This window comes from Nilaparvata lugens, chromosome 14 (genome assembly GCF_014356525.2).
Source record: "Nilaparvata lugens isolate BPH chromosome 14, ASM1435652v1, whole genome shotgun sequence".
Classification (NCBI taxonomy): Eukaryota; Metazoa; Arthropoda; class Insecta; order Hemiptera; family Delphacidae; genus Nilaparvata; species Nilaparvata lugens.
The window spans coordinates 17734045-17741544 of NC_052517.1; positions in this window are offsets into that span (position 1 = coordinate 17734045).

Here is a 7500-nt window from a genome sequence, read left to right on the forward strand (position 1 = left end):
ATCAGGGCATCGAGCCTCGCTCGTTATTCTTTACTAGCAGGTAACCCGGGCTTCGCAAGGGTCTATTTGAAAACTTGACAAACTAAAAACTTGACGTAATGAAATCTAGAAGAATTGAAAAAAGGCTTATAAGAATCCTTGGTTATTAAGAATTTATATGCAGCATTTCAAGTAAATCAGTCCAGTAGTTCAAACGTGATGAAGCGTCAAACATAATTTTTCTATCCTTTACACGTGTATACGGGGTTAAGGCCAGTTCTTTCCTTTATTATAGTACTGTATAGAAGATGATAGATAGAGGATGATCATTTTTCATACTATATAATAAAGGAAATTAATGAGAATGATTTTGAAAGTTTGAGATATCAATGTGCGGTTTTTCACCATACCTTTTCTCTGAAAATCCTGTATCGGAATATGACCGCATTTCAATTTAAAAAAAGAAGTTAGATTCAAAATGGCTGTTCCAAAATGGCGGAAAAATTTGGGTGCGACGGAGAATCTCTTTTTATCATTCGAAAAGGATACCCAATCAAACATATCTTCTAATTTCCTTTCAAGAGAAATTAATGTTTTGCTGCTTCCATACAACAACTGGAAGCATGACAAATAATTGAAAACTTGACAGTCTGAAAACTCCATGTAATCAAATCTTGAAGAATTTTTAATAGGTCTATAATCATCCTCGGTTAATAAGAATCTATATGCAAAATTTCAAGTAAATCAGTTCAGTAGTTCAGACGTGATGATGCGTCAAACATAATTTTCCTATACTTGACACCTGTATACGTGTATAATCAGTTCTTTCCTTTATTATAGTACTGTATAGAAGATGATAGATGTGGATGATCATTGTTATTTTACTAAAAGTAGAATAAGTTGAGTATTTCCCTTTCAGAGGGAGTTTTGACAACCAACTAAACTCATTTTTCATTTGAAGATATAACGAAAAGGTAATATGACCTAATTGCTCAGCTTGCCAAAATACCCCTCATTCCAATATTAAATTTCCGACTGACTGTACAGTGAGTCAGTCATTCTATCAGGGCTCGAATAATTTTGGAATTTTAATTTAATGAAAATGGAAGATAATTTCTTCATGTAAATATCAACACATTTATTCAAAGACATATTATTAACTGCATGCGTTTTCATATTACCGATACAGCATTGATGAAACTGTAGACGTTTATTTAGCATTTTGTCTTAAAAAAACTACTGTTCTAGCTGAAAAATTAATAATCCATACCACGTGTATGCATTTCATTACATCAGGAAAACGAAGTTTCAAAACTATGTTTTTTTCTAAACAGATGTTTTTGATATAATTCCTTTGATGCAGCTGATTAACATTCACTATATTATTATACAGAGTTTGTGAAAATGAAAATATGCATTAATTATCAGAACAATACTATTATTTATTTATTTATTTATCCCATTGTCATTACAGATCATAATTATAATAAATATAATATGATTGGAGAAGACAACAGGCATAGCCCAAAACTGTCTTCTCCCAATTTTTTACAAATAAAAGTTTCAAAAGAGAATAAAGTTAAGATTTCACTTTCACTTCAAAAGTTCAATTTCCTCTTCAAAACTAAAGACTAAACTAAAAATTTTGAATTTTATATTTAAAAACTGATTAAAAACAAAAATATTTCACTCAACTCTACAGATTGGAAATTTTTTGAGTTAATTTGCATAATTTTGAGCCAGAAAAGAAACACAACACTTCACTATTATACACTTCACTTTATCATATCTATAAAAAAATATTATCATTAGTATTAAAAATATTCATCAAATATCAAAACATATTATGAGGTTAAGTGGAATCAGGTAGAAAGCATAATAGAAACAGATGTTCATTTTTAATTTCGACCATATGATTTTGTGATTTTTTAATTTTGTTTTGAGATGGTATATACCATTAATGGAATTTGAATATCAATTTTGAAAAAGCTAGAAGGAAAATCGGAATTTGGGCTTCCAGGTGCACGAGATTGATATTTTTAGAATGTATGTGCAAAATTTGGAGATCCAAATCAGTCCCGTTTTTCCGGTATGCAATCCACAAGTTGACATGTTTTGATGCGAACAAACGAACACACGAACAAACACAACCCTACTCTCTCTCATTATATAGATAAACACTATTGATAAAAAAATATACTATAGAAGGAGGTGGAAGAGGGAAGGTGGCAACTATGTCGTCCTATCATTTCCACTGACTTGATAACTTGAATCTGACTATAGATAATACAGCAAATTTATTTTAATATGTGTCAATCATGGGAAAAGCAGTATCATAATGATAAATGTATCATAATATTATATTAAGAGGGATGTATCAATCTATGGTAATATCCACTTTGAACTGTGAGCATTGGTAGGAAGAAGTAATTTTATTCTAAATGAATACAGACCGTTTATAGTGAATCTCGGTTTAGTTGTTACATCCTCAATTTATTTTCATTGTGTGATATGATTTGATTTAGTGTCTTCTAACACTCTCAAGTGCATTAGATTTCGACCACTTCTGTGATATCTTCTAATCTAATCTAATCTCTCTCTCACACCATGATTGTTTCTCCCTCATCCGTTCTCTCTCCACCTTTCTCGCTCTCTCTCTCTTTCTCTCTCGATCACTCTCTCTCACTCCCTCTCCCAGTTTGGTAGAGAGTTAGTGGGGAGGATATTTTTAATATTCTTTCCGAAGAATGACAATTCATGCCAATTCATGTAGATGCATAATATACAGTTCAATAATTATTTTCTTAGTCTATATTATGTAAATTATCTATAATTTTGCTGTATTGTAAGCTATTGTATATAAGTGTATAAGCCAGTATATATTGTAATCTACATGAAAAAGTACTCAATCAATCAATCTCCAAATTTGCTCTCTCTTTCTCTCTCTCTCACTGTCACTCTCTCTCTCTCTCTCTCTCTCTCTCTCTCTCTCTCTCTCTCACTCCCTCTCCCTCTCACTACTCCCATTACCTCTCACTCCTCTTTCTCCTCACACACATTCACTCTCTCTTACACCCTTTCTCTCTCTCTATGTCATTCTACCCCTTACTCACTCACTCACTCTCACTTCCTCTCCCTCTCACTCACACTCTCTAACCCCTCTCCATCTCACCCTCTCACTCTCTCTCGCTCTCTCTCTCTCTCTCACTGTCACTCACTCTCTCTTTCACTGTCACTATCTCTATGTAATTCTACCTCTTTCTCACTCGCTCACTCAATTCTTCTTTCTCTCTCTTTCTATATCTCTCTCGCACACCCTCTCTCACACTCACTCTATCTTTCTCACTCTATCTCTCTTACTCTGTATCTCTCTTTTCCTCGATACCCTCTCAGAGAATGGACTTCTTAGGGTCAAAACTTTACCATTTCATGTTTAAACTTTAACATTACAGTAATATTGAATGAAAAAGACTAAGAAATTGTCAAAAACCACAGATCTATTGATACTCAGAAAGACCGGTTTCGGTTATTACACCATTGTCAATCTCTGATAACTAAAACTAATACAAGAGCAGCGGAATTTATACTAGTAGGCGAGTACTGCTATTGGTCAAGGGAATGAACGCCTGCCATTGGCCCAGCTGGACAGTCTCCTCCCACTCAACGGTGTGACAAAATGGCGGCTTAAGGAACAGAATCGCCATGATAACAAATTTACTTCCAATACAAGATAATCATTTGTCACACCGTTGAGTGGGAGTTGACTGTCTAGCTGGGCCAATGGCAGGCGTTCATGCCCTCGACCAATAGCAGTACTCGCCTACTAGTATAAATTCTGCTCCTCTTGTATTTAGTTTAAGTTTATGAGAGATTGACAATGGTGTAATAACCGAAACCGGTCTTTCTAAGTATCAATAAATCTGTGGTTTTTGACAATTCTTAGTTTTTCTCATTCAATATGAATAATTACCACCATATCAACTTCTCAACTACACAAAAGATTACAGTAATACATCAATATTCGCATATTTTATCATATTTTCATATTTATTTGCTCAATATCATTGTAGAACTCTTCAGTCTGTCTATGATTCACCATGTTATTTTACTGCTACAGGTATTTATTCATAACGCAAGAACTTTAGTTGAATTTTGTTTTGCTAAAAACATGAATAAAGGATCTGAATCTCTCTCTCTCTGTCTTTTGGTAGAGAGTTAGTGGGAAGGATATTTTGAATATTCTTTCCGAAGAATGGACATGATATGTCCAAAGCTCCGCCAATTTATGTACATGCATTACAATATATCTCTAGTTATTCCAAAAATTGCTATTTTCATATCATTTACAGTTCTATAATTATTTTCTTAGTCTTTATTATGTAAATTCATCTATAATTCTGCTGTATTGTAAGCTTTGTATATAAGTGTATAAGCCAGTATATATTGTAATCTACATAAATAAAGTACTCAATCAATCAATCTCACTAGGGTTGTCTGGCAGAGAGAACCTGGAGTCCTAACTCCGCGCTTATAAAGCAATAATCAATCCATCGATTCTCTCTCTCTCCCAATCATTCACTCTCTCTCTGGCTCCTCTCACTACGTCTGTCTTATTTTTTCGTCATTTTCCCCATATTCTCTCTTTCTTTCTGTCACTCCTTACTCTCTCTCTCTCTCTCTCTATATATATTATATATATATATATATTATATATATATATATATATATATATATATATATATATATATATATATATATAATATATATATTGTAAAAGTACTTAATACTTTTACAATATTTCCATTAATAAATAAATCCTTAGTTCAATTAATGAAATTAACGTTTTGGTAGAGAGTTAGTGGGATGATATTTTGAATATTGTTTCCGAAGAATGGACATTGATATGTCCAAAGCTCCGCCAATTTATGTACATGCATGACAATATTATCTTTAATTATTACAAATTGTTTTTTTCTTATCATATACATTTCAATATAATTATTTTCTTAGTCTACATTATGTAAATTCATCTATAATTTTGCTGTATTGTAAACCATTGTTATATAAGTGTATAAGCTATTATATATTGTAATCTACATAAAGTACTCAATCGATCAATCAATCTCTCTCTCCCTCTCTCTGGCTCCTCTTACTACCTCTTTCTCATTTTTTCTCCTTTTTTTTCTCACATTTCCTCTTTCTTCTTTCACTCTCCACTAACTCTCTAACACTCTCTCTCTCCCACTCTATCTCTCTCTCTGTCTATCTATCTCTATATCTGTCTCTCTCCCTCACACTCTCACTCTCTCTCAGTCAATCTTCCTCCTTCTCACTCACTCACTCCATTTTTTTCTCTCTCCTCCCCTTTCTCTCACACTCTCTCTCTCACACACACAGTCTCTCTCATACACTCTCTCTCAGTCATTCTCCCTCTTTCTCACTCGCTCACTCCATTTTTTTCTCTCCCTCACTCTCTCTCTTTCTATTTCTCTCTCTCACCCTTTCTCATTCTCACTCTATCTTGCTCCATCACAATCACTCTCACTCTCCTCTTCATCACTCTCTCTCACCCTATATCTCTCTCTCTCACTGTCATATCAAATATTCATCCATAATGTACGGCCACATAAATATTCATGTTCTTTGATAATCATAACATCATCATAACCCGCCTACAATGCTATATCCACTAAAAATTGTCAGCAGTCCTTACAATATAACATCAATACGTCCCATACAACCAACGCTGACAAATCGAAGTCCGATTTTCACTGCACATGATAATTAGCATACGAGAGACGGAGATAATTTATCGGTCCCGAATTTTCATAGCCGATTGGAAAATTTGCCGGGAAATTGGAAATTAGGATCGCTTTTCACGTTGGTTGGAAATTTGGAGATAATTTTACGTGGGTTGATGTGTGTGTGTTTCGATAGTACACTGTTTCGATAGTTTGATGTCGATATTTGGATATTGACAGCTCAAAAATATAGACTGAAATCTATACTATAGTGAGGTCCACGTTATAATGGCAGTGTTTGATTAGCAATGGTATTGCTATCCTTGTCTAACATTCAACAAAGCGGATAGCGATATCTCTTTATCGCTTTGCTCTGTTGCCAGATCGTCTTCCAATAATTTAGAATTGATAATTAATTAACAAAGAATTCAATCTTGATTATGAACTCATTATGAAATTATTCAAAAATTAAAAATAATTTGTTGCTTGATAGGATATAATTGATAATTTTAAACGAGAATGAACAGTTGATATTACATCAATAAACCTGTATCAAGTACCATCTTTCAATAATGTAGGATTAATGATTGATTAACAAAATAGCCCATCTTATTCTGAAAGTTCAATATTAAATTATTGGAAAATATAACTTCTTGCTTAATAAAATATAATTGACTAAATGAGAATGAACATGTTATTACATCAATAAACCTGTATCAGCTATCGTCCAATAGAAGGCATTAACAAGACAGAGGATCGGCAACGTTAATCTGCTATCTTCCTCCACTGCCATTAAAACGTGGACCTCACAATAAAATAATAAAGGAAAAAATAGGCTTATACAGGTAGGGGATAGGAAATTCACGAATGACGCATCATCACGTCTCAACTACTCAACTCATTAACTTCACATTCTGCATTTATAGATTATTATTTTTAACCGGGGATGGTTATAGGCCTATTTTCAATTATTCATGATTTCAGTTGGTCAAATTTTCAGTTTGTCAAGTTTTTTATTGGACCCTTGCGTTGCACGGGTTACCTGCTGGTACTAAATAAGATGATAATTTGGAGTCCATAATTTTTTGACCGAGCGAAGTGAGGTCTAAGATTCAAGTCGACGGTTTGGCATTTCTCTTAATGTTTAAATGTTTATATGTTGCGCATTTACGGCGAAACGCGGTAATAGATTCTCATGAAATTTGACAGGTATGTTCCTTTTCAAATTGCGCGTCGACGTATATACAAGGTTTTTGGAAATTTTGCATTTCAAGGATAATATAAAAGGAAAAAGGAGCCTCCTTCATAGGCCAATATTAGAGTAAAAATCAGACTATAGAATTATTCATCATAAATCAGCTGACAAGTGATTACACAGATGTGTGGAGAAGCCGCCAGTCTATTGCTGTATTTCCATTTAAGGTCTATAGTTTCAATCAGGTACTTGTGGATGAGAATACTGCGTGAGGTCTACTGCTCACAGAACTACTAGTTATCGAAAAGTTGAATAATAAAAGGGCTTCAACACTGGATTTTTTTAGTTTCCATAGGATAATTGAACAAACGAAGCGAATTCCTTCTTTTGTTTTGATTTTATTATGGTCCAGTATTTGATTAACATTGGTGTTGATATATATCCTTGTCTATCAATCAACAAATCAGATAGCGCTATCCCTTTCTACTTCCGCAACGTTGCCTGATAGTTCTTCAATAATTTAGAGATCTAATAATTGATTAGATTGTTCAATATCAAACAAGAAAATTGTATTAATAAATCATG